Source organism: Emydura macquarii, unplaced genomic scaffold (assembly GCF_026122565.2).
Source record: "Emydura macquarii macquarii isolate MOO-44397 ecotype Brisbane River unplaced genomic scaffold, CSIRO-AGI_Emac_v2 contig_1597, whole genome shotgun sequence".
NCBI lineage: Eukaryota > Metazoa > Chordata > Testudines > Chelidae > Emydura > Emydura macquarii.
The window spans coordinates 530,528-549,145 of NW_027131734.1; the positions used below are offsets into that span (position 1 = coordinate 530,528).

Consider the following 18,618-nt stretch of genomic DNA (forward strand, 5'->3'; position numbering starts at 1 on the left):
TGCTTACTTTACTGGATATGCTTGAATATTTGATGTTGGAGAGGAAGACGTGAAAACAAGTAGGTAATCCCTTGTGTTTATCAGATGTGAAAATTGTAGTTAAGTTTATACATGTAATGATAGCTACAGATGCTGCTTTTACTTTGGACTTGGTTTATTAGATTTTTTGTTGAATGGAACTTTGGCAAAGAGAACCTGAGAAGAAAATCTGTGTGAAACTGAAGAAAACCTATGAAGTTACATTTTTATCCATGGGATGTCACTAGAGTACAGAGGTCAGAAATGTGGAAGTCATTTTATGATTTGTCTTTTGCTGTTTATTTTGAGATCTTCCAGTCTGGTCTTGCAAAACTGTACTCATGAGTAGTCCCATCAACTTCAATATACACAATGTAGAAATAAGATCAACATTTCAGTCAACCATATGGACGTAATCTAGTGATGGACGCTATTTAATGGCCTAACAAATAATATATATGATGGTTTTATGCCTCCTTCCACATTTAAAATTTTTTCATATGTATCTAATAAGTATCATAGGTAGGAAAACTTGGGCATTCCCTGTCCTATTTCATGTGTTTCTCTAAAGTAGGGCATAGATTAGTTTTAATTAAGTCATGTTATCTCTATTATCCTTATTCATGATTTCTTCTCTTTATGCTTCCTCTCCAGTGATCATCTGTGTATGAAACATCTAGTTACTTGGAGTCTGAACAGCTCTATAATAGGTGCTGAACCTCTCATCTGCCTTTGAAACCAGTGGGATTTGAGAACATTGAACAGGTTATGCTTGTAAGGTTGCTTGCCTTACACTCTGAGGTCTTGCCATTAAATTTAGTAGGAGCAGGCAATAGGAAAGTAAATGCCACCATTGCATTGCATGATGACATTTGTGTAGTCTGGCTGCAATGGGGAACTTACCACAAAACTGACATGGTCTGTTCCCTCTGCACCTGGAGATCTTCCAAGGCAAGAGGAAGTTGCAAACAAGTGTCTTTCATTTAGACGGCTATAACATAGTATATGTAAGTTTAAGAGCCAGATTAATTTACACTAAGGCCGCTTTAAAGCAATCTGGCAGTGTATATGGGCCTAAAAACAGGTTTAAAATTTATGCCTACTTTGAAGTCCCTTTATACTGCCAGTTACATTTACACTCACTCTTGGGTCTCTTTATATCACTAGTAAATGAGAATCTGACCTATATATCTTATAAGCATTCATAATAGCATTTTTTTTCTTAAACACATTATTTAATTTCTTGATCATTTTTATGAAGTATCTATTTATTTTCCCAAAAATGTTGTTATGAACAGAGAGGCCAAATTCAGCTCTCACTCTCATCAGTGTAAATCCAGAGTAACTGGAGTGAAGGCAATGGAGTTGTTACAGATTTGTGTTGGTGTTAATCAGAACAGAATTTGTTCCAGGCACCCCTAAATCTATACTGAAATTTTAAAAAGAAAAAACTTTGATGTGTATGTGTTGCAATAAACCAGCATTCTAATGAGTAGATGTGTTGGCCAGGCTTAGTGCAACAACTGTGATGAGATGTTTAATCATAAAACACACCACCCTGAAAGTGAAAGATGCTACATTATTTATACATCAAAATTTCCCCAAATAGCACTCTATTGACAAATCAATTTCAGCTGTCAGACTGATCATTTGATTTGACTTGACTTTTAAAGCGGTCAAATAATTTCTTTCTTTAGTATGCAAATATATTAGTGGGCGTGGTTGGGAGAAGGCAAACAGACACTCACAAAAATTGTGTTGGTCACTTCTTAGGAAATAGTGAAACTTCAGCATGGTGTCTCTTTAAGAGCTTAATACCTGTATTGCCTCACATGGTAATTTATGTAGTTAGTCTCTCTGTGTGCGGGGTATTTACAATGATAACTTTTGTTGGTGGAGCTCTAGATCTCATTCTTCTGTGCATTAATGAAAAACTATCCTTGAGATTTGGGAAGTGGGCAGGAGAAATACACAAAACAAGGTTATGTTGTTGCTCATTTTTACATAGCATATATCATGTTATTTCTTTTTTGATTCTTATAATTGACTTTGTAAATGTGTGTCTGCCCTAAATGAGGTGTCACTTCACTTACAATATGCCGAGGCTTCGGTTTCAACTATACATTATTTCTTCCTTTGTCTCTAAAAAATATTGTTCAGGTATAGATATGGTTTGACATTGTACATACACGGTGTTCTGGAAATAGGTTTGGCATTAGGTAATAATGATGACATCATCATGTAACATATATACACGCACACACACACAAAACCCTCCCAGTACTGCCCCATTTCTCCTCAAGTTTGTTGGAGAACTATTGATGGAGCTCCAAATGGTTTGGGTCTAGGTCCAAGTCTGCGAGGTGAGGCATTCCTGACAACTGCTTTTCCCTGTTACCCACCATCAATTTACTCATCTCAAATCCCTCAAAAGGAAAGTGTAAACACAGTCCTAACAAGTAATCAATACTCAACCCTAGCCAACCATCCTTGGCCAGATTTTCCACTACTTTCCTAAAAGCAAATGTTGATGGTATGTTACTCATCCCATTTTGGCATTCAGGATCCAGTGTGCCCCCTCCATTGTTTTGCAGGTGATAAACTTTTATAGAGATCTAGTTAACAAACTGCCTAGACATAAAAGATGATACCTGCCAGGTGCGGGTCATGGTTGAACAATCAAGGTCTTATGCCTCTATGTCAAAGTGAGTTTCTCAGTGAGTTCCTTGGGAATAAACAATGCATCTGGAAATCCTGTAACATTCAAACATAAAAAAGAATTTGTTGAAAACTGCCCTGTAAGAAGAGTAGGTAGCTTTTCCATAATGTCAAAAAAAAAACAACACACACAACCCACGTACCAACAAAAGCCCAACAACCTGGCTCTTATATATATATCGTGAGACAATCTGACTGTATTCTGTAGATTTATGTTTATACTCCTATGAGTCATACAAATAATTAATACCCTGAATGGGTCAATCTGTTGCTTATTGTAAGTGTAATCAAAATACCTTTATAGATAACAAAATCCTCCTGAGATTAGGATGCAGTTTGTTTAGAAAGAAATGACTTTGCATATACAAAGGATAAAAAGAATATAAAATAGACCTCCGAGAGGGATGCTGAGGACATCCATGGAGCACTAAAGAAAAAACTATTCTTGTCCCTTTTATTCCCTTTCATTCAACAAATAAACTGGGAAAATTATACTGTTGTCTTCTAGTAATCCTAGGCTATCAGTTCTCTTGCACTAAGCACACCTAAGGCTTGAATTTACTGGATATTTATAAAAGAATCAGGTTTTACCATCTCCAAGCCTTTGAAAACCACATACTATATCCCATGGTTAAAGTTTTCCCTTATCCTTATAATAAAAAAGGCTCATCCTAATCTGGTAGCACACTTAACCACAAGTGTCAATAGCAGGACCAATTAACTTCTTCCTTACATGGAGTAACTAATACTCATCCATCTTCTAAGATGTAGAGGAAGTAAATGGATGGATATAAGTATATTTACATATAGAATCAGTGGAAGAAAGGCAAGCAAAAGATGTAACACATTTGATTTTATTAAAGCATTTGATACAGCGTCTCACAAAACTTCATTCTGAAATCAATTTAGATTGTTTGGCTATTAACATGGTAGTGTGAAATTAAACCGTCTGAAGGAATGTAAACTAAGGGTGCTGATAAACATCAGAGTAGTGAGTTTGTGGGGAGGTGTGTAGCACTATACAATAGACATTTGTATTTGAGTTGAGTTCATTCTTCTTAAACATAGAACATAAGAATGGGCATGCTGGGTCAGACCAATGGTCCATCTATCTCAGTATCTTGTCTTATGACAGAGGCCAGTGCCAGGTGCTTCAGAGGGAATTAACAGAACAGTTAATTATCAAGTGATCCATCCAGTCGCCCATTCCCATTTTCTGGCAAACAGCAATCCCTGCCATCCGGTTAATACCCATTGGTAGACCTGTGCTCTATGAACTTATCCAGTTCTTTTTTGAACACCATTGTAGTCTTGACCTTCACAACATCTTTTGGCAAGGAGTTCCACAGGTTGACTATGCTTGTGTTAAGAAATACTTCCTTTTGTTCATTTTAAGCCTGCTGCCTATTAAGTTCATTGGGTGATCCCTGGCTTTTGTGTTGTGGGAAAGGGCAAATGTTTTTCTATTCACTTTCTCCACACCAGTCATGATTTTATAGACCTCTGTCATATCCCCCTTAATTGTTTTTTTTTCTCCAAGCTGAAGAGTCCTAGTCTTATTGACCTCTCCTCATATGGAACCTTTTCCATACCCCTAATCATTTTTGTTGCCCTTTTCTGTACCATTTCCAATTCTAATATATCTTTTTTCAAATGGGGTGACCAGATCTGCACGCAGCATTCAAGATGTGGGCATACCATGGGTTTATAAAGAGGTGATATGATATTTTCTCTTACTATTGATCCCTTTCCTAATGATTCCCAACATTCTGTTAGCTTTTTTGACAACCGCTGCACATTGAGTGGATGTTTTCAGAGACCTATCCACACTGACTCCAAGATCTCTTTCTTGAGTGGTAACAGCTAATTTAGACCACATTATTTTATATATAAAGTTCAGATTATATTTTCCAATGTGCATTACTTTGCATTTATCGCCATTGAATTTCATCTGCCATTTTGTTGCCCAGTCATCCAGTTTTGTGAGATCCCTTTGTAACTCTTCGCAGTCTGCTTTGGACTTGTCTGGAGTAGTTTGGTATTATCTGCAAATTTTTTCCAACTCACTATTTACCCCTTTTTCCAGGTCATTTATGAATATATTGAGCAGTAGTGGTCCTCGTACAGACGCCTGAGGGATACCACTGTTTACCTCTCTCCATTCTGAAAACCGACCATTTATTCCTGTCTTGCTTGTTTCCTATCTTTTAACCAGTTATTGATCCAGGAGAGGACCTTCCCTCTTATCCCGTAACAGCTTACTTTGCTTAAGAGCCTTTGGTGAGGGACCTTGTCAAAGGCTTTCTGAAAAATCTAAGTACACTATATCCACTGGATCACCATTGTCCACATGCTCGCTGACCCCCTCAAAGAATTCTAGTAGATTGGAGAAGCATGATTTCCCTTTACAAAAACCATGTTGACTCCTCCGCAACAAATCGTGTTCTGTGTGTTTGATAATTCTGTTTTTTACTATAGTTTCAACCAATTTGCTGGGGACTGAAATTAGGTTTACCAGCCGGGATTGCCTCTGGAGCCTTTTTTAAAAATCTGTGTCACGTTAGCTATCTTCCAGTCATCTGGTACAGAAGCTGATTTAAATGATAGGTTACATAACACAGTTAATAGTTCCTTCAGAAATCTTGGATGAATACCATCTGGTCCTGGTGATTTATTACTGTTTAATTTATCAATTTGTTCCAAAACCTCCTCTAATGACACCTCAATCTGGGACAGTTCCTCAGATTTGTTACCTAAAAAGAATGGCTCAGGTTTGGGAATCTCCCTTGCATCCTCAGCGATAAAGACCAATGCAAAGACTTTGTTTAGTTTCTCCGCAATAGCCTTATCTTCCTTGAGTGCTCCTTTAGCATCTCGATCATCCAGTAGGCCCACTATTTGTTTAGCAGGCTTCCTGTTTCTGATGTACTTAAAACTTTTTTTGCTGTTACTTTTTGAGTCTTTGGCTATATATTAAGGCCTGATTTTTGCCTGGTTTTTGTGCAGGTGTAGTGTTTGCAGGGCGGACGGCACAAGGAGTCATGGGAAGTTGTGCAGACCATGTAAAGGCCAGGCTGAACTGCTGCTCCCTTTAGACTTTGCGGGATGTTCATGTTGCCCCATAGATGGTGGGAAAAGATATTGGGCTATTGTTCTGTCTGGCCATGCTGAGTGTGGAAGTATCCCCCTATGAAGGGTAGTGAAATGTAAATCTGCATTCCCAGCCTGACATTGTCCCTGGGTGATGCAGAAGGGTGTGTTGCTGCCCTCAAGGCAAGGCTGTGCCTAAATGGCACAGTCAAGCCCTTAATGAGAAGGAAAGGGAAGAAACCCACATATTGATGAAATATGTAGCTAGCAGTCAATTGGGAGACATTGTGAAGAGTAACAAGAACAGAAGAAGAATACAAATGAATGTAAAGAGATTAGAAACACAGCACTTTGTTACCAGAGAGTGACTAGAGATGATTGGGAATTTTTTGACAAAGCATTTTTTTTGTGGGGAAAAGACTGATTTGTCAAAGCCCAGTCAGTTTTGATGAAGCTTTTATGGGGAAAGGTTGTCGCATCCAGAATGGAATTTCTGGTAGAGGAGGAAAAAGAAGGAAGGGTGATGCAGGGAAAGTGAGGGACAGGGACTCCAAAATAGCCAATAGTCTTGGGGTTAGGACACCCCGCTAAGATATGTAAGACTTTTGGTTCAAGTCCCTGTTCTGTCTGATTTGGAACAGGGACTTGAACCTGGTTCTCCCACATCCCATGGGAGTGCCACAAACCACTTCACTATAGAGTCTTGAGGTACATGTAATGATTTCTACAAAATGGAACAGCTCCAGTAGGAGTATTTGAGAGAGAGCCTGACTATAGCCCAAGGTTTAGGGCACTGATTCATAGCAGGGACTTGAACTTGGGTCTAATGCATCCCACATGAGGGCCCTAACTACCAAGTTATTGACTCTTCTGAGGTGTTTGTGAGTCTCCTGCTTTTTTCTCAAAAAACTTTAAAAGGTCTCAGGGTCATCCTGGTGTTAAATGGGAAAATTGAGAAACTATTTCCCACCCTACTCTAATATTGACAAGTTATAGGGAATTCAGAGAATATAAACCAAAAATGTTTGGAGGTCTCAAGGGATTTGTTTATGGTAAAAGTTTAAAAGAATCTTGCTTTAGTCTGGTTAAGCAATGACTACAGTGAGACAAAAATCTACAAGTATTTGAAGGGTTTTCACTTTATTTATTTTAGCGGTTTCCATAGAGATTATCACTAGAGTATCTAAGTGCTTATGGATGGAGAATTATTATTTATAAATGTCAACAGGAATATAACTAGGAGTATTGGAATAAATTTAAGAAAGGGAACATTTAGATTATCAAGAAAAAATTTCCAACACTGAGATCCATTAGGCCTTATAGAATAGTCTTCCAAAGAAAGTGCTGGAGCATTTAAAACTTAGCCAGACACTGGTAAATGTACAGTAGGGGACACGCCTGCACCGACAGGGAGATGGAATAAATAAACCTAATGCATATTCTTAATCTTTAAATTATGTAATTTACATTAACATGATGACACGTAGAAAGTCATGAGAAGACAGTTTTGAGTATCAAGTTGGTTACAGGCACTCTCTGGAGGATGTCTTCCAAGACCTCACAAAATCACATCAAACCTGAGTTGGGGAGCTGCCTCTCCTGGACCCCTGAGCCAGTGCAGGCAGTTTGTGATGGCACTCTTGTGTGTCATCAGTTGCGTCTGCTGATTTTGAGAGAGAAAAGATTTTCTGTATTTCACTTCTGCTTTTCAGCTGTGTTGGCTGTTCAGAGATGTGATTGAACTGAATTCTATTTCTTCTTGTGCATCATCAGCAGAATCATTTATTAAGTCCCAATAAGTTACATCTGTGCAAGCCCATTGAAGGCAAAGATTTAACTCAGGGCATAATCTGAAGACAGTGGGGATGCACAGGTGAAAATGAGGGCTTAATTTGGTCAGTAGAACCTTCATTATTCTTGATGTGTGAAAAGGAAAGAATGCTGATTGACTTTCTGAGCCCAGGCTGAGTTTGCAGTGCTTGTCACAGGTGAAGGGGAGAAGGAAATATTGTTTTATTTGTTAAATGATCATATTTGATATGGAGTAATTGAGACTCTCAATTTTTTTATTTATTTATTTTTTTTACTGAATACCTGTGTGAAATACAACTGGGGCAAAAAGAAGGGCTGGAGGATTTCTTGGCTGATGTGATAAAGCTTCCCTTCCTATTTCAATCTACTTTAACCTCTGAAGAGAACTGTACTGTAATGGTGGAAAGGAAAGTTTCCTATTTCCTCCTCACTGTTGGATGTGCCTTTCTTGGGAAGTTTTTTATTCTTTGCTCAACTTTTTCCTCGAATCCTGGACAGCAGCAATGCGCACAGATTCTTTGCCTCCCTGGAAGCAGTGCACTCAGTTCTCTGGCTTCACCTCCATTCAACACTTTCCTTAGTCCACAGCACTTAATCATGTCTGTAGTAAAACCAAACAGAAGTTTATTTGACAAACCTTAAGATTCAAATAGAAGCAATTATAAGGATTAGGAACATATAGTTACAGATAAAAGAAAAATATAAAGTGCAAACTAGAGCCTATATTTATTATTAACAAATTCAGTTACTGTCTAATAAGATATTTCTCATTCATATGTCAGTCTGTACAGCTCTTTACCTGTCACGAGAACTGGGATCCACTTTTCACTCTGGCAGAAAGTCGCATTGCAATGGATACCATCTTATACCCTTCCTCCTCCTATTATGCAGTTCCAGACCTTTTGCCTCTCTTTTCATAATCCCAGGATATTTTGTTTATTTCAGTTTGCCCCAATAGTACTCCTATTTCTGGGTCTTTTTCTTGGGCTCTTAATGCTTTGTAAAGGCCCAGGCCCACGCTTTGTCTAGACCATCAACACTCAGTCCAACTGAGTCAGAAGATGTTAGTTGTTTTCACTCTTGATTGGGACAGTTTTGAGAACCACCCCACCCTAGCTAACCAGTTTCACTTCCAACCTATTTGGAACACAATATTCTACATGCTACATGACTCTTAAAATATTTTCCATACATATGTCCTATAATACCCCTGAAAACCAGCGTGTTCTTAGCTTTCAGCAGAGACTACACAAGCAAAATATCATGAAGATGGCGATCCAAGGGGAACCATGCCCCTCTGGGCATGTCTAGTCAAGTTCCTGGGTATAGACTTGTAACTGCATTTCCCCTTATCAATTGGTGACATAGGGTGCCTGGGTCACACCCACCTTTCAGCATAGCATTACAAAATTGTGTTGAAGTATGTTTGATTTTCAAAACAAGATGCCCCCTTTTACACATTATGTCTTATCGTATCACACTGTTGTTCATTTCCGGGGGCGGGGGGAGAAAGAAATAAAATTTAAATTTTACCCCAGATTTTTTTTTTTTTTTAAATTACTGCCAGAAGGTGTGTTTATAGGTTTGCTGCTATGTTTAATACATGGCATAAATGTTTTTAATTCTCAGTTAAGCTGAGAATTCCATATGATTTCAACATAACATTTATTGGCTCTCTGAACTATTAAAATCATTCTGGTCTTGGACCAAAATGAATCAAGGGAATGATGTCACCTTGCACTGTTAATTTTCTAGATTGAGTGGTTTTGTTCAGTGTTTTGTAAGACAAAGGAGTGGCCCACAGTGACTGCCTTTAGTCATTTATTGTGGTAAAAGAGTATGCAGTATTGGAATAGGTCCACTGTTATCAATAGGTGACATAAGTAACAGCATAGTTTATAGGATTAGTTCTGAATTTTCTTTTTCCCACAAAATAGGTAAATTTTCAAAGCAGGGCACAGGATTTAGCTATGACTCTCATTAATGTAATTGGGATGTATGTGGCTTAAATCCTTATGCATTACTTTGAAAACTAACCTATAAGAATCTTTGGTTGATGGGAAGGAAATAAAATATTCTCATTACAACTTGTTAATATATGGTAGTTCTCTCTCTTTTTTCCTCTCTCTATCTCTGTGTGTATGTGTCTGTGTTGAGTTTAAATATAAATGAGTCCAAAAAAACCCAGGCCTGAATTCGCTGTGTCCACAAAGTAAGATTTTTCCTTTAGCTAGTTTTCTCCTAGTCTTAAACTCTTTACCCTAGGTTTAGTAAAACTTGTCATAGTATCGATTGTGCTGTCAAGAATCTGTCTGAGAAGAAATGCATAATAAATATACTGATCATGATAACAATTCAACTGATGTACTCTTTCGAATATAGCAAAGATGTATGGTCAAATTAATCACTGAAGTAACACTACCAATGTCAGTGGTATTACAACAGGGATGAACTTGGCCCCTGATATGCTCTTTCACATAATAAACAGAGGTAGGACAAGAAGTAAGTGGATTAATCTATAGCCAGGGAGATTTAGGTTAGGTAACAGGAAAAACTTTCTAACAGTAAGGACAGTTAAGCACTGGAATAGGCTTCCAAGGGAGGTTTTGGAATCCCCAATGTTGGAGGCTTTTAAGAACAGGTTGGACAAACACTTGTCAGGGATGGTCTAGGCTCCTGCCTCAGTGCAGGGGTCTCAATTTGATGACTTCTCAAGGTCCCTTCCAGCCCTATCTTTCTATGATTCTGTGATTCTATAACTGTATAGAAATTAAAACATGAAAAACAAACACTGTAATCTGTAGTAACAGAGTGTCTCACAATCTTCAACATAATGTTTTTGTCCTCACAACATCCTTATGAGGTAGGAAACTACTATTCTCCCCATTTACAGATTGGGAACTGAGGCCCAGATCCACAAAAGTATTTAGGTGCCTGATTCCTATTGAAATCAGTGGGATCTAGGCAGGTAAATACTTCTAGGGATCTCAACCAGAGAGACTATGACTTATTCATGCTCACACAGGAAGTCTGTGGTAGAGCAGGGATTTGAACTCAGGCTTCCTTAATACCAGGCTAACATCCTAACCATTGGACTGTCTTTCTTCTCAGGGTTGTGTATAAAGTGAGTGTAAGTCATGCAGTAAAGTCTTTACTTAACCAAGCAACTGTCTGTCAATTCTGAATTTCAGTGTTTTTGCCAGATCTTCCAGAGCTATGTTTTCCCAGTTCTATCACATTATGTGAAAATAAGATTATTTATATTATATAGTTTAGAATAGTACTTAAGTGTAGAGAACGTGGGAAATGTCTGTATTATTCTGTTAATAGTCTATATGCCCCATTTGCTTGCTCAGTTTTGTATTGCTTGCCTAACTGGACTCAAAGAGTTAAGTCAGACCTGTTGTCTGGCAGTATATAGGCGATGCAGACAATTACTTTAGATAAGCCCAATTGCCATATTCCAAAAATAGCATATGTGTGAATTCCTTTGAAGCCTCTTCTGTAACCCACAGTCTGGCTGGCAACACCAGGGAAGGAGGAAAAGACCCCTAGGGAGAGGCATAAACCACTTCTGGCCAGACCAAGGGCAGACAAAGAGACTTGGATGGGGAAAGCTTTGGTGAGGAAATCTGAAACAAAGACCTTTGAACCGGAAAAAGGTCGGCTCCTGTCCCACAGGAGGAAGGAATACTCTGGGAGATGTTGATTGGAAGTCAGAGGTAGGAGTTGTGGGTGTGTGGGCTCTCTTCCTGCCCAGTCTGGTATGGTCAAGGCTATTTAATTAAGCAAGGAGAAGCTAAAATGTTAGATAGGATTCATGCATATATGCTTTTTTCTGTTAGTTTAATGCATTTCTCAAACTATTGTATTCCTGTGGACTAATAAATAATGCTTTTGTTTTGAAAGGGCTGAACTGTGTAGTTGCATACATTTTCTGGCTACAAAGCTCCTAAGAGAGAAGATGCTTGCAAGGAGCCAGGCCAAATTGGCAGTGCTAAAGGCACCACAGTGAATAATAGGGATGCTGAAAGCCTGTGGACTCAGTTTAAGAATGGTAAATTCACTGTACTCCCCCATAAGTGAACTGGAGACTTGGGGCCTACACAAAAGATTGTAGAGGGGTACAAGGCATAGCATACTCTGTGATCTGTGATAGTAAATAAAGGCAATTTTAATCCACAGTAGGTACTCTAGAATTTGGGTGGGATTATCAGGGACTTTCAAGGGTTGATTTTTCTTAAGGCTTGTCTTCACTTACCTCAGAGATTCGGTGGCAGTTAACCGGAGTTACACAAACTACGCAAAAACTTGCGTAACTCCCGTTGACTTCTGTGCTTCTGTTCTGCGCGTCGTCTTCACTGCACTGCACCGCACCGATGGGAACCATGTTCCCATCGACGAAGCATTATGACACTTGAGAAGGTGGTCTTAATATGTCAATTTCTGGATCGACTGAGTGGGTCTTCACTGACCACTCAGTCGATCCAGATAACTTGATCTGACGGCGGCGAATTTGCCGCCGTCAGTGAAGACATAGCCTTAGTTAGTGCTTCAGTGTATAATTGGTAAACTTGAATATGTGTTGGACAGCATTGTGATAATTGTTCCATTAGCTATGTGTGTTACCTGTCATAACAAGAACATCAGTACATTTTTTGTGCCTATTGCATTCAGCCTAGCAGAGGGTAGTTTGGGGTTGGAAGATAATTATAAGGAGCTATTTTTCTCCTTGGTGCGTGTTTAACCTCCATTTCATGATCCTGTGGCATACTCAAACACATTGAAAAAAGAACAGAGTCATAGATGTTAGAAGAACTATTCAGGACTTAAAAATACCTTGAGGTGAGAAGGGTCAGCACGAATGTGTCAATACTGAAAAGGAGTTTGATCTGGGTGGACATTAGATACCGAGTGAGCTAGAATGAGGAATGTGGGCACAGTGTTTTCATGACTGCAGACCAGAAAGAACCCTGCTATGTCTGTTAAAAGAATGAAGCATGTACTCTCCTTTTTCTGCTTTGGCCAATGCCCTACCATTTCCCTCCCCTTTGAATTCTGTGGGGATTAGCTTAGCTGGTAATGCAAGGATTAGAATTGTCACTGTATAAAGGAGCTCTAGAAGAAGAGGAAAGTTTTCTGCACCCTCCCCGCTTCCTACCATATTGCTATAAAGAATCTAGTCACAATCTAGCCCTTATTGTATATTTGGGGGTATGTATTGTCTTTGGACTGGTTCTGGTGCCATGATGCTATATTGCCCATTTATTTTTTACAAATTATTATATTTTAACTAAGTACTCAGCTGCCTTTGAACATACGGAACCATAAATATTAATGATTTATTATAGCATGCAGTGTAATTGAAGCTGTGTTGGTCCCAGGATAATAGAGAGACGTCAAGTGGGAGAGGTAATATCTCTCTCACCAACAGAAGTTGGCCCAATAAAAGATATTACGTCATCCATTTTGCGCCTCTAGTAATTTATTATTGTAAGTTTTTTTTTAATTGTTTGTTATTTAAGGAGAGAAATAGGTTGGTAACACAATGAAAGACTGAAGTTTACCCATTGTTGCTGTTGCTTGTTCTCAGTTCATGGCAGGGCTTTAAATAAAAGTAAAAAAAATCCAATTAGATTTTTCACAGTTCTTATATCAGACTGAAGTACCAATTTACAGCAAGAGCTAAAAAATTGCTAGGAAAATGGGTGCAGTGTGGCATGCAGTTGAAAGAGCAAACCTCTATGTATCTGCTCACGCCCACACTAGATTCTGAAATGAAAAACAGAAAGTAAAAAATCCTGCACGGATTTCAGACGAGAAAGCAGTTTAAAAAAAAAAAAAAAAAACCCAAAAAAACCCAATAACCTCTCTGGTTTATAGGAAAGGAAAAGTGAATAATTTGACTGACAGGAAAAGCATCAATATGTTAGCTATAACTGCACAGCTTGTTGTGAGTAGTTTTTATCTAACACCTGATATCACACTGTCTGGAGTGGTTCATTACTGTGAGTGCCTATGTCAGGGCAGACTGTCAAAAGCAGGGCAGACACCCCAAACTGGTAGTATGTTCTGTAATTAGATTTCATCAATCCAGTACCAAATATGAATTCCCAAAGTACTACAATAGTCTTATAATGGAGTGACAGACAATCGCCTTAGACACTCCAGTCTGTCTTGCCAGCCAGGCAAGCTGGACTATGTGACAAATGGTGACTTACACCAAAAATCCCAAAACACGAGGTTACTTCCTGTTCCAAGAGATCAGTCACTCAACCCAGGTCAATTTGCATCTTAGGATCTCACACCAAAGACAATGCCGATAGCCAATTCTATAGAGAGGAATGCTTGCAGAGTCTTTGATCTCTGATCATTACACACAGTGACCACTTGCCTTCTAATGTGCAGGAATGAGTATTTCCGTCATTTCGTTCCTTTGCCTTACACAAGCCTTCTTTCTTGTTCGATGGTTTGTTCAGTCACAGGGGTATATACAGTGTAAATGTTTGATATTACATCCCAACAGAAATATGGATAAGTGAAAACAATGCATGCAGCATCTCATTGGTTTTCATGAAGTTTAGATACCAAGTACAGTCTTAGACATTTAACGATCACTTTGATCTATGCTAATACACAGGTGAATTGGCCTAGCTTTCAGCTGTGTTTGTCAGTTCTCACCCAGGCGTGATGCTGGTAAGCCAAGTGCCAGCTATCTCAGCTACCTTGTGAAGTACCAGACTGAAACTCAAGCTCCTGTAATCACCAAAGAAGTGTAAATGTTATTCATTTATCCAAAGAAGTGTTATCCATTGTAAATTGAATGGTATAATTGCTTTTATTTAATCTTTTAAAATTGTGTCCTGACCCTTTCATGTGTACTAGATAAATACAGTCAGAGCCTTCATCGGAAAGACCTAGCTCTCCTTTCATTGTGCCCATGTTATAATCACGGCTGTTTAATAAATCGTTAGTTTGATTTTTATTTTTTTTAAGGGCGATTTTTGTACATTGTGATAGTGAGGGAGTGACACCGCCAGGAGCCAGACAGTGCAGGCAAGCACTGGGTAAGTTTCTTTGCACAAGCTGTATCAATTCACACCGGTTCTGACTGGCAATTCCCTTGTAGTGTACCGTTCATTTTTGTAAGTACAGGCTATTTTAAAATCCTGATTTTAGGCTTCAGCTTGCTGATAAGGGGACTAGAGACAGAAAGGCTCATCAAAGGTACTGAAAAATATGCAGAGGCCAGCCATAGCTGCAGTCCTCTCATTTTTCTCTTCCCTGCTGGCAGCTCCTGGGACACACCTCCCCTCCCCCAGAGTGTAGCAGGCAGGACTATGGGCCTACTCCCCACCTTTGCTTTCTAGCCATAGAGATAAGTACATGCTTAATACCCCCCCCCCTCCCCAAGGGGGACCATTGCAGCTCCTGCAGACTGAGGAGCTGCTTTACTGAGAGACGGTGCTTCTGCTAGGCTGCACTGCCTTCTGCTCCACTGTGTCTGTACTGCACAACCAAGACCTGACTGTATTGCATGTTTCTATGAATAGTCCGTTCTCTTGAAAAAGGACATTCTAATGCAATTACCTTTTTCCATCTTTTGTATGTGGCTACAATATTTCATTTCAGTGCTTTGAGGATTTTTTATTTTTAAGGAAATCAAAACAAATACTTCTGAGAACCTAGGGCTGTGTATTTTGTTTATTTAAATAGGAACCCTTCCAGTCTGAAACTGCTATATTTCCTTTCCCTGTTCTTTGGATTGAGAAAATAGGAAACCCTTTGAGTGATGATAGAAAATATTATTTCTGAATATATTGGGCCAAATCCTGCACACATTGATCATGAGCTGACAAAAGTGAGACTAGATTTGACCCAGTGTGTGTAACTTACTGTTTCTGCTGATATTCAAACCTAACAAAAGTTTACTGGATTATTTGATAACTTTGTAGATGTTGTTAAATAGTTATAATATTGTTAACGTAGAATTGAGACTATGCAAATTGTTATCACTTTGTTTTTTAAATATTTCCAAATACATAAATCCTGTAAGAAGTCTTATTCCTGAATTCTTCACATTCAGATTAAATACTTTAAATCATACTGTTTAGTTTTGTAAAATTCCATGTCATAATATTAATTGGTGCCATCAATCCTACAATGGACGTTTGGGAGGGAGTGGGAGAGGGAAGCAAAATGCAGCAGATTTGTGAGTGCATGCAGCTGCACCAAACATCCTAAATCTGTTCATACTTTGGAGGGTGAGGAAGATGGAAGATGAATGGATATTTCATTCATTACACAGTGCCAGCAGGGAGTTGGATTCTTCAAATACTTTGGCTTCTAGTGTCAGTAGTTGGAAATGAACTTGAAATAATGTTCTGTCTCTTTGTTACCACTGCACTGTTAAATGTTGGTAAAAAGGACCCAATCCTGCCAGGTGCTGAATACGCTTGTCTCTAGTTGGCTTGAGTGGGAGTTGAAGGAGCTTAGCACCTTGCAGAGTCATGCCCAAGTTATGTATGTTTTTCAGATGGCAGAATAAAATACTTGTGATACGTAACTTCAGTTATTTCAGCAAGTCTTTGCTGAAAGAAGAAAATAAAATAGTGAGAGAAGATATTGCAACAGTATGTCAAGATCAAGCAAGCCAGTGCTGTGAGTTAAATGGTACAGATGTAAGATCTAAAATATGGATCTGTATCAGAAAGTTCTCAAATTGCTAAGGGATACATTCATATAAATCATGACTCTTGAAGGTCATATTTGCTGTGGCTAATGGATTTGTATATTACTTTTTGGTACTTTAAAGATCTTGTTTCACTTCAGCTATCCTAGTGGTAGATAAGTTGCCAAATGTAAATACTAGTTCCTCATTATGCTGTTAGGGTGAAATTTATCTCAGTGCACAGGATCTTCACAAAAGTCTCCTCTATTCAATTCTTCTATACCTGGGTGAATTAGGGGTTAAGTTTCAAATGATGCATAGAGATTTTAGCTAAGCAGCTTCTGGAAAACTTGCATGGATAGAATTAAACCTAAGCGTTACAAAATGTTTGCCTGATCACACTGTGTCAAGTAATGTTATTTGAATGACTAAAGAGGGAAGCCTCAACAGAGGCTGTTATCTATTGATGTAGAACACTTTTTATAAAGAGTTCCTCACTTCCAAAATAGGGAAGACCTAAAGGCCCTGTGATCAGGTTTTTGTTCTTACAAATGTGTAATGATGCAACTATGTAGAATAACTTGGGTAAAACCCACAAAGTGACAATCTCATGAATTTTATTTGATGATATAGAAAACTATATTCATAGATCTTTACTTTTCTATATCACTCCATATTAGCATACAAATTTTCACGAGCGTTGAGTATGATGAATCTGTTGTGAATGGCTGAATTCCAAGATAACATGTTGATGACCCAGAAAATAAAACTTTTGGTAGTGTGTGTTTCCTATGCTTTGAAAGAACTGGAGAAAAGATCTTAATGTACATAAATGAAATATATATGGAGGATTTGTCCCATTTTTAGGAAAAAAGGGTAGATTTCCTGAAGATTGTCCTGGATCCCTGACAGAACATATTGATCAATATTACAAAATTTGTATTTCAGAAGTAGTCCAGATGGAGATAATTTTGTGTGTGCGTATGTGCATCTGTTATTGTCTCCACCTGTGGTATTCTGATATCTAAGCAGCTCTATGAAGCAATCATTTCGTCCTTTTTCTTTTTCTATTAAATAAACCTACCACAAAAGTGTTTAGTTATTCTCTCTCTCCTCCTCCCCCCCACCAGTTTCTGTTGACAGCTGTGCTATTGACTTAGGGTCTGGAGACTCTTATGCCCCCGTGAAATCCCTGAAAAGATAACAGGACGATTACAGGGTCAGGTCCTTCAGGTGTAAGCTTGAGCAAATCACTTTACTCTTTCTCTCTGCTTCCCTTTCATTGTCTGTACAGTTGGGTAGTTCCCTGCCTCACTGGTATGTTGCAAAGGTTATTTAGGTTATCTACACTGCAAGCAAAGGGGTGATTGCAGCACCAGTAGGCATATCTGTGCTAGCTGTAGTCTAGCGAACATGGGTAAGAATAGCACTGTAGATGTGGCAGCACAGGTTAACAGAATACAAACCCTACTTCGGAGTACTCCGATTGCTAGCCTGTGCTGAAGCCCGTGCCACTACGTCTCCACTGCCATTGTTACCTGTTCCAGCTAGACTAAAGCTACTACGGCAGGGGTGGCTAACCAGTCAGAGATGAAGAGCCCAAAAATAGCTATAGATACTACAAAGAGTCACATTTACCTTACCCTCCACCGAAAATTCGCACTGATCCATCAGTTTAGGCGGCAGCTTGCAGCTTGTCAATTTCACATTTGAAAGTAAAAACTTTTTGGTGCCCCATACAATGCGCGGAGCCGCATTTGATAGAACACAGAGCCGCATGCAGCTCACGAGAGCCGCATTTGTATGAGCAACGAGCTGCTTGAGAGCCGCGGGTTGGCCACTCCTGCACTATGGTATGCCTCATGCTATGATCATACTTTAACTTTCAGTGTAGACATACCCTTGATGTTTGTAATTCATATTCAGCTCTTCAAATGGAAGACACTACAGGAATGCAAAAATGTGTTATAATATAACAGTGAATTAATGTTGTGTATAGTGGTCTTCAAACCTAAACATTGATCAGACTGATTATCTGTCTTTATGCATAAGTCTGTAGTTTATTAGTGTAAGAAATGTGTCAAGCTGTCTAGTAGTAGGAGTATTTCCACAGTGTAGGAAGGATGATTCTACAGTCTGGCTAGCTGGTATGGCCTTAATTTAGTCTCTTCTCTCTTGAGTCTTCTGTTTATAAGAGCATGTATCACATTCTCAGTGTCAATAAATGCTGGGAAAGCATATGGTTAACTTTGTTTTAAAATACAAAGTTAAAACCTCTGCGCTCTTTGTTAGTGCTGTGACAGCCAAGA

The 18,618-nt window shown here is 38.8% G+C and overlaps 1 protein-coding gene across 2 annotated transcripts in view; it reads left to right on the plus strand.

The window, feature by feature from the left end:
• SMYD3 (SET and MYND domain containing 3) overlaps positions 1–18,618 on the plus strand; it is a 601,699-nt gene that overhangs the window by 66,550 nt on the left and 516,531 nt on the right. The window lies entirely within an intron of this gene.